Below are 9366 nucleotides of genomic sequence, written 5' to 3' on the forward strand. Positions count from 1 at the left end.
CATCAGATGTTATCTGGGAGATTTAAATCAAGACAAACCTGTGGGAATATTTCAGTCCTGCTATTGGCTTTTCTTCTGCAGCTGTGTAATTGTTCCCACTGCCTGGGGCAGGCTGTGGGGCAGGGAGGGACGAGCTGGGCTCCATCACCAACACAAGCCCAAGGTGCTGTGTCCAACTGGGTGTCCCCTCCCACCACTGCTGGTGACTCTGCCTCTACTTTGGTGGTCTCTGATACAACCCTGGCAATGTCAAAGCAACACATGGAGATGTTTCCCAGTATGGATTAACAGCTTAGGAAAATCCCATCCAGGGTAGCACATCACGTCAGGAGACACCCGCTCTCCTTTCCTTTCCCTGTCTTCCAAGCCTTGCAGATTTCTAGGAAAAAAGCATCTTGTGTCATTCTCCAAATTTGAACTCTATAGAAAAACTATTCCCAGACTTTCAGGACACTCACTGAAGAATTCCTTTAATGAGACACCAGATTCCAAGGAAGAGATTGTTTGTAAGAGTCTGGGCCAACAGTGCAGGTGAAAGTGGTGGAATTCCTGCTTGGCTTTGAAATGAACAAGTTCATTCAAATTATTTGGATTTAAACCTAGAAGTCCTTTTGAGAAGCACTGGTGGCTTTGTGAGGCTCTTTAACTAAAAATATGGCCACAGGGTTTGATGCTCAGTGTTCAGTGGGTGTCAGGGCATTCCCTCAGCTCCAGGGGTACTATAACTGCAGATCACATTGCATGGCAGCAAGTCCATATAAGACAGGATTAGAGATGAATTAAACCTTCTAAGACAAAGCCTAGACAGGCTGTGCCCAGATACCTGCATGGCCATTTAAGCCCAAACTACTGAGCACGTTTCCCATCAGGAATTACGACCTGGTGGAGGTGACTCAGACACCAACATGTGTGAGCACAGCCCAGCTCCTCGTGGTTCACACCCAGCAGAGCACACACCAACCCACCGGCCTTCCTGGGGAGTAGGTAGAGCTGGAGCTCAGCCAACGCTCGAAGACACACAGCTCAGGATTTCAGACTCCCTCTGCAAAGCTGGAGTCAGCTGGCAAATGGTGCTTTGGTGCTGGCCAGATCCTGGTTTTAACCACTCCTCTGCATGGATTGGGTAGAGCTGCCACAAAATGAAGGCTGACTCGCTCAAATTTATTTTTTAAAACTCAATTGACCGGATGATTTTATTATCTGACTGGAGACCAGTCCAACCCACACGAAGAAAAGGTCAGAGCACAGATCAAACACTTCTGGGCCAGCATGGCACTGCTCTGAGGGGACATTTCCAGCAACCTCTGTCACAAGTCGCAAGATGTTTATGAGAAACAAAGAGAGCTTGAAATTTCACGGCATTTAATTTTTTAAAGGTAGCAATTGCCTGTTTCCTTACCAGAATTGGAAACAGAAAATGATGTACTTTAAAAATCCTCTCTCCAGCAACCTCTGCTGTGACTCAGTTCCTTTTCTTTGCAGCTGAGGCATCGACCCCTCTTTTCCAACAGAAGCCCAAGATGGTCTTGTCCTTGATGAGCTCAGCTCAAGTACAGCACAAGCAGTGCCAGGAGGGCAGTGCTGGGTCTGTGCTGCTGGAGGAGTGAGGTGAACATGCCTTCGAGAGAATGACTGAGGCAGCTGCGAGATATAAAGTTTCACCTTTGCAATCTCCCAAGGAGAAAACAACTTTGCTCGCCCTTCCAGTCCTCCTGGAAGCTGCAATACCTGCCCTTGAAAATAAAAGGGTGGAAACGTGTTTTCTGTGGAGTTTGTACCAGTTCACCACTCAGAAGCTGGAGAGCAGAAGGTGAAGAGCAAGCACAGTCTGTAGGATGTGATTCCAGGAAAAAATAGATATATTATGGAATTTATTCATCGTGCTGGTGTTGCTTCCCATTCCCTTGCTTTGCCTGGGTGATACACCCTCCAAGGCTTCCATCCACTGCAAATGGATGTGTGGAGATGTCCAGATGCACCTGACTCCAACTGCCTGGTTCAGGTTTCATCAGAAGGTCTTGCCTGTGCCTGCAGATGTTTTTAAGGGCTGTCAGGTCACCAGTCACTGCTCACTGTCTCCATTTGACATGTCTTATGGCTAAAGTTCAAACTAGCACAATTATGCCTTGATGAATTAGTGCTATTGAGCCGCCTTAATTTTAATTATGTCCAACTTCAACCCCTTTTTGCCACATGGCCCAGCTGCAAACCTTTGTAAAACGCCTCAGAAACTCGTTAGAAATGATTGTACCACAGTTAATGAGAAATTCCAGAGTCCTACATAAAATCACGCTTGGAATGCAAACTAAAACTGCTGGGCAAGGCAGATGAATTATCATTATTCTCAGCAGTACTTCACAGAGTGCTCTGTGCTCCAGGGATCTTGCTGTACCTTCTGAGGTTTCAGAAGGACATGAAATTACATTGCCCCAAGCAGGCACTTTATAACCTGCCAGCCCCTGCAGCGTGAACGTGGGTAAACACTGGAAGACATAATTAATTGGTCTGATGGCAGGACCTGCAGATCTCACTGATAGGAGTGGACAAAGGGATAAATCACATGTCCTCCTCTGAATAGGATCAGACTCCTCTCCGAAGCAGTTCTTGGTGGACTTAATTTCAGAGGGAAGTGTTTCTTCTGCTGAAAATATCCCAACACAATACAGTTAATTTCAGAGTGTTTGTGATGGGTTGTGGTTGAAACCAGAGGCAGCTTTAGGAGATGAGGTGAAAATTGAAGTATTTCTCTGTGTGTCACCATGTGGTTACATCCCTTTATCCTGCTGCTGGGTCATCAGTATCCTGCCCTTGAACCCTGGGTTTTCCTTTTAGTGTCAGCCTGTTTCTCTCACACCCCTGTACCCTACTGATCTATTTTCTCCCAGTCATTTTGAAGCCTAGATATTTCCCTTTATGCCTTTTGTGGCCCCTCCCAGTCTGGTAAAATCGTGATCGTGGCTGAATTTGCAACAAAGAGAATTCTCCCAGAGGTCTCACAGCTTCCCTAAGGGCAGTTGTGCTCGCACAGGATTCCTGCAGTCCTTGGATCCAGCATCACTCAGAGAGGTGGATCCCCTTGGGGAGGTGCTGGTGGCTGTCAGGTATTCCTGCACGTCCCAGTGGTGGGCTGGAAAGCTGTTCCAAGGATACAGGGAAAAAAGGAACAAATACCTCACTGTAGATCACCTTCACCAGGAGCTGGGCTGCTGCTTCTCCTGGTCCCCTCTGCCCTCCATGGAGCTGGACACAGATGTTTTCCAAGTCCCCAATCCATAGGCCAGCTTGTGCCTCGTGGAGAGGTTCACACAGCAGGAGAAGGAGGCTCAGGGCACGGAGCAAAACATCTGTGACATGACCCACAAACAGGCACGTGGCCACTGCCTGACCCCACATGCAGGATGGTCCTTGTTGTGTCACCAAAGTCTCACATGGAGGGAAAGCTGCCTGTTGAGAGAGGGCTGACACCAACAAACCTGGCCTCAAATCTGCCTCTGGGTTTATTTTACAGCAGCTGAATTACATTCAACCCCTCAGATCCCTGCAAAGGCTTTTCATGTAGGAAAACATCCCGTGGCTGCAAGGGTTACGTTACACCTTGTGACTGGGCACTTAATCACGGGCTGAGGGCTAATTACAGCTCCTCAGACCCAGGGTGTGCTTGGATTTGCTCCACAGACACTGGGTAATTACTACCCTCCAGATCTGAGGCTTTTCAAGGATTTATGGGGCTGGCATGTGGAAAAAAAGGCAGACTGGGCAGGATGGAGCAGGTATGATACTGTGTATTAATTTCCATGGAAACCCTGGTGGGTAAACTGATGCAAGAGCAAAGGGAGCACCAGGCAGCAACTGTGCTGTGAGAAGGGAGCACTTGCTGCTCAGTGCTCATGCCCAGGCTAAAGGTTTCTCTGCAGGGTCAGCTGGGATGAGATCACCACTGCTCTCTGGGGAACGCCTCGTCCTGCCCACAGGAGTTCTGTGGGAAGAAAAAATGATCCCTCTCTAAGTAGAAGTGCTAAAAGATTTTTACCAGTTGCCTGCTGACAAACCAGTGGAACATCTGAGTATTTGTCTCTTGGTGCAGCTCTATCAAGACCAATGAAACCACAGTGGAGCTGGACTGAATTTGCCCCGTTGCCTTTCGAGCCATTCAGTGTTTTCCAAATTCCTCCCTCGCTCATTTTTCATTTTTGCTGTGACTTCCCAGCAGGCAGCAGAGACAAGGTACACGCTGAGTGATCATCCTGTTCAGTTTTCCACATCTGCCACTCAAAAACTAAAAATATGTGGAGAGGGAAGAACAGTTTGCTGGGAGTGGTGACAGCTCTGCCCTGTCGCTGCCACGGGACGTCCCTGGCGTGGGGATGTTGTGACACCTCCTGTGGGTCGATGGCAAGCAGGGGAATGGGCAGGTGTGGTGGTGATGGAGCAGTGAAGGCAGAAGGCTGGGACATGGGAAAGTCACTGGCAGAGCAGGAGCAGGGCACAGAGCTCTGCACAAGGTCTGAGCCGCGGTCTGGGTCAGTCCGGGCTGTCTTGGCATCCCTGGGCCGAGTTTCAAGTCGACCTCAAGTGATTTATGAGCTGCATGGAGACCTATAAAACCTGTGGTAATTCATGGAGGTTCTCTATGAAACTCCAGCTGAGCTTTGTCCTGCCGTTTCTGAAACTCCCATAAATGTAAACCAAAAGCCTCAACCCAAATACTGCCAAATTAAGGGGAATGTGCCAAAACAGAGAGTATTTTTAAATGTCTTCCCGTTTTGTGGCTTATGGGATGGGCATAGGGATACTGAGCAATAAACAAAGGAATACAGAGACAATGTTTTGTGAACTCTGCACATGACCTTTTCCATGGGGTGAAGTTATTGTATAAGACTTTCCTGTCTGAATGGGAAGGGAACGAGCAGGACAACACAATAAATGATCCCTCAGCAAATGCTGACAACTCAATTACAAGGAGATGGACTAATTTCAAGGTCCAGCCAAACTGAAACAGCTGCTGAGCCACAGCTGGGTCTGAGGCATCATCAGCCTGGTCCCCTTGGATTGGGAGTGCAGCAGCAGCCCAGGGCTGTCCAGAAACAGCCAGTCACCAGAAAAGTCTAAAAAAACCTCAGAGGCATCTATTTAACATCAGGGGATAAGTAAGATCTAGAGATACAGAGTGATTTACTGCCCTTAAAATCTGCTTGCTCTTAAAAGTCTTGTCCTCTAAATAAAAATCTCTCTTATAAATAAATAGTACTTGGCTCAGATAAGGCCCTTCACTGTGCAGCAGCACCAGTGCTCCCAGAGAGCACAAAACCACAGGCAGGGAAAATAGGTCAGGCCTGCTGAGGCCATGGGGATAATCAGCATCACTCCAAGCCTGCAAGTGGGCAAACAGTGAGATTTCTTCCCAAAAACTCGGGGTGTAAAGCTGGGATGGTGTGTGCTGGAGAGGCCTGGCCAGTGCTGGGGCAGGTGCTCCCAGCTCAGCCAAGCCCCAACAGCTGGAACATCTGCACTGTGCAGGGTTTGGGTGGAGAGGGAGGGAAGGAGGGAAGGCAATCAGCCCTTCCCCGGGAGAGGAAGAGCAAAGCAATGTTTGTCAACAGGAAACATGAAAAGAAAAACCCAGCCCTCAAGCCCAGCCCCCGAATTCCACCCGGCAGATAAGCTGGTGGAGCACTAACACTTCTCCATCTCACCCTTCCTGCCCTGCCCTGCCCTTTGCAAATGGAACAGTCACCCCTGCATCCCTTTGCTGCTGCCCATCCCATCCCACCCTCACCTCTGGAATCACAGCCCAGCACGGATCAGTTCCTGTGGTTAAATCAACCCAAAGGGTGCTGGTGACAAATGACAGCAGCATTTCTCCATCCTGGGCCGTGGTGGGTTGGTGCTGACCCGTCCCCAGAGCTTGGGAAGCTTTGAAGGGTTTGGTGATGGGGTAAAGGGGCTGATGGCCAGGGAATCTTCTCCCCCAGCAGGGTTTATAGCCCACATCCTTTCCCTGTTGTTTGCAGGGGGACGGGGAAGGAGACAAGGCTTCCTGAGAGCTGCTGAATGAAAAACAAAGGGGCTCTTCTCCCTTGCAGGGTCTCAGCAGAGCTCCAGGCTGCAAACAGAGCTTGGCTCTGCAACCAGCTCCCGTCCTTTTGCTCTGGGAGCAAATACTGTGATCTCATCACACCCACCCTGCAGTCCAACCAGCCTGGAAAACTCTGTCATGGCTTCAAGCTGGTGCATTCAAGGGAATGAGTATCTTTATCTGACTCATGGAAGTTTAAGGTGAGAGGTGGTGTCACTTAGTTTAATCCCTTCCCCCAATTCACAGCTCACTGAGTCCAGGCTTTTAGCCTGGAATATCTTCTGGAAAGGCATCCAGCCTTGCTCTGAGGTGATGAAAAGGTCCACTGACTCCTGCAGTAATTTCTGTCTGACAATAATGTCACTCTGCTGTTAAACATGCTCAGCTAATTGCTTGCTATAATTTTATAATCAGGAGCTTCCGGCTACTGATTCCTACTGCAGCCATCAAAGTGGAGCACAGCATTCCAGGACCAGCCTCTCCTGCCATCCCTGTCCCACTGTGCTCCACTATCTGTGCATTAGTCTTCACTTATTATGTGATTTATTTTCTTAATGCAGAATGCATTGGATAAATGCAAGTTGAATCGAGGTGATTGTGCATTAGTGCCCCTGGTTGTGAATTCCCCTTCGTGTCTGAAGAATATCCAAAGGTGATGGGAACAAGCCCAGCAAAGCCCTGATGGATCCTGCACCAGCCACTAGAGCTGGGCTTGGAGTTCTCTTTCTGCAAATCACTCCATCTTCCCTCTTAGAAATGCAACAAATGTAAAGGAAAGGACCCAACTGCGACTGGAGGAGAAGTGTTTTCAAGCCAGAGAGCTTTGTTCTTACCCTCCGTGCTCCAGACATCCACCAGAGCGAGACAGAGCAGGACGTGGTGCCAAAATTAATATTATTTTTGGAAAGAGATTGATCCTGGAAAGTAAGTTCATGAAAGAGGAAGAGAAACAAGGGATTGTTAGTTAAGGTCACTTTGAGGTCTGGCACTCGTGACCCAGAAAAGCCCAAAAGCTTTGGATTCAGTCCCCCCAAACACAGAAGGAACCGACTGCGATTGCATCATTCCAGGAGAGCACGGGGCAATTCCACAGGCAGGAATGGAACAACTTTGCCGTGTTGGGAAGGGTTTGACAGCACCCATAAGCACCTCTAGGTGAGCCTGCTGCTCACACCAGCCTGCCAAGAACATGCCCATCCTCGGGACTCTGGGAATGTTGGGAACTGCTGGGCCCCTGTGGCTGGGCACGGAGCTCGGCTCTCTCACCACTTCCTTCCTCCACAGCAAACAGAACAGTAAAACCTAAAGAAAATAAATACAGAGTGGGTATCTGGGTAGGCCAAATCCACATCCAGCTTCCCAAAGCCCTTTATTAGAAAGTGCCTGAGCGTTTGAGCACGTAGAGCTGGGGCTATCAGGGAATCAAGGACACTTCCCACTCCTCCACCCATTACATCACTGGGAATTTAACTGAGGTTGGGATACTGGGACCTGTGGCTTGAGTCAGCTCTGCCCACTTTCCCCTGAGACTGGAGTATTTATTGTTGTTTTTTATAGTGATGTAAGAAACCAGTTATCAGGAGAACCCCGGTCCAGGATGGAAGTTTTCCTTAGTTGAGCCAAAGTAACAAAGACCTGGGGAGTGTAAATATTGCTCTGTCTGCCCCTCTGCTTTGGGGATGCTACAGACAGCCCTGGCTGGAGAGTGAGAAAAGTCAGGCTGCTAAAATATCCACTGAAGCAGCAACAGATGTTAATAAGTGCAGAGTCCATCCCTGGAACGACCACAAAATGGGAATAAATGTCACAGCAGCCCCTAACAAGAGAGTCGTGGAGGGCTTAGTTCTACGGAGTGGGCAAGAAACCAATCTCCATGGAAATCTTTCCCTGCACTTTCCCCCCTTTTTATAAAGTCCCAAGGCTAATTAGTGCTTGGCAACACCTCGAGAAAGATGAAACCTCATTTAGGGCTCCTTGCTTTGACACACAGTTAAAGGATCAGGGAAACAGAAGTCTTTTTTTGGTGTCTCATATCCCACAGACACAGAGTACCTGTAAGATGAGAAGAATGTGCTCAGCTTTAATTAGCTTCCTAGACCTGCAGACACACTTAACAAGTGCAAAGGCTGCCTTATCTGGGCCTGAGATCAGACTGCTCCAGTCATTAGCTCCCAATTGCTCCTCTCTGCTTTGCTTTGCTGAAACCTCCTCGGATTTGGAGGGATGTGGGAAAGAAACCACAATTAAAATTTGGAAGAAGTGAAGAAGGGGATGAAGAGATGAAATCCTGATAAAGCTACGGTTTACTTGGCTAAAAAAAAAAAATAGTTTTGAAAATGTTATTATTGTAAGTGTTGAATTTGCTTTAAGGTAATCAGGAATGTTTTATTGAGGGGTTGAGAGGTGGTTCCTGATTTGTCTTCATGTGTCAAACTTATTTATTTATGTATTAATAGATCTGTTGCTTCCTCCAGGAAGCCCAGTGTGGATGCCCCTCACAGGGGTGGCAGATCCAGAAGGACATCAAGCCCCATGAAGTGTGTCCTGGACAAATTTTGGGATGCACATCCCAGTCCTGGGAGCAACGGGACTAACTGGGAGCTGGAGCCAGAATTATCAGCCAGCCTTTAGATCTCAGAGCAACACTTGCAGCAGACCTTGTGTTTCAGGATGAGGGGAATCACCTCCAACCCGAAACCAAAACCTTCACCACAGCAAAGAATGCTTCAAATTCCCTGGAAGAAAGTTGCTTTTTATCTTCTCTGGCACCAACTCTTTAAGCATTTTCTAGTCCCAGACAACCTCAAGCACTAAGAAATGCAGCATTTCTAGATATGGAATGGGCAAATGCTCAACAAGAGAGTGGGAGAAAATCCTTTTCCCCTTTATTCCTCAAAGCTGTTTTTAGTCATTAAATCGAGCTGACAACGAGCTGAATTTGATTTACTTCCTACATTTAAGCAGAAAGACATAAAGCAACAGAAACCATCTGACACAATTGACATTTAATATGGTTCATCTGTCATGAAGATCTCCTGTGACTGCTTTTCTAATTCCTGTTAACACAACTTCCTCGTGCTAATTACTGCCACACTTGGCTTCTGTGTGTGCAGACAACAGTAACAATGGCCATAAACCCACAGTCCCTCAGCCTTCAGCATCCTCAGTGTTGTACTTTCCAAGCTAGGACTGGTTTCCAAACCTTAAGTAATCAGCTGAGCTGATTTGCACATTTTACAAACCTAATTAGCCCTCGGTATGGATGAAGATCATGAAGATTTTTGTTCTGG

General features: G+C 47.9%; 2 long non-coding RNA genes across 2 annotated transcripts; one reads left to right on the forward strand and one right to left on the reverse strand.

The window, feature by feature from the left end:
- Nucleotides 1–1160: 1160 nt before the first annotated feature.
- Nucleotides 1161–3424, reverse strand: LOC108639781. Its single transcript, XR_001920721.2, has 2 exons — nucleotides 3172–3424; nucleotides 1161–2028 (listed from the first exon to the last, which is right to left on the reverse strand). It is a non-coding gene; the product is annotated as an uncharacterized LOC108639781 (long non-coding RNA).
- Nucleotides 3425–3664: 240 nt separating this feature from the next.
- LOC108639791 lies at nucleotides 3665–6777 on the forward strand. Its single transcript, XR_001920730.2, has 3 exons — nucleotides 3665–3770; nucleotides 6084–6276; nucleotides 6637–6777. It is a non-coding gene; the product is annotated as an uncharacterized LOC108639791 (long non-coding RNA).
- Nucleotides 6778–9366: the final 2589 nt, after the last annotated feature.

Source organism: Manacus vitellinus, unplaced genomic scaffold (assembly GCF_001715985.3).
Source record: "Manacus vitellinus isolate BGI_N305 unplaced genomic scaffold, ASM171598v3 scaffold_24_pilon, whole genome shotgun sequence".
Taxonomy (NCBI): Eukaryota; Metazoa; Chordata; class Aves; order Passeriformes; family Pipridae; genus Manacus; species Manacus vitellinus.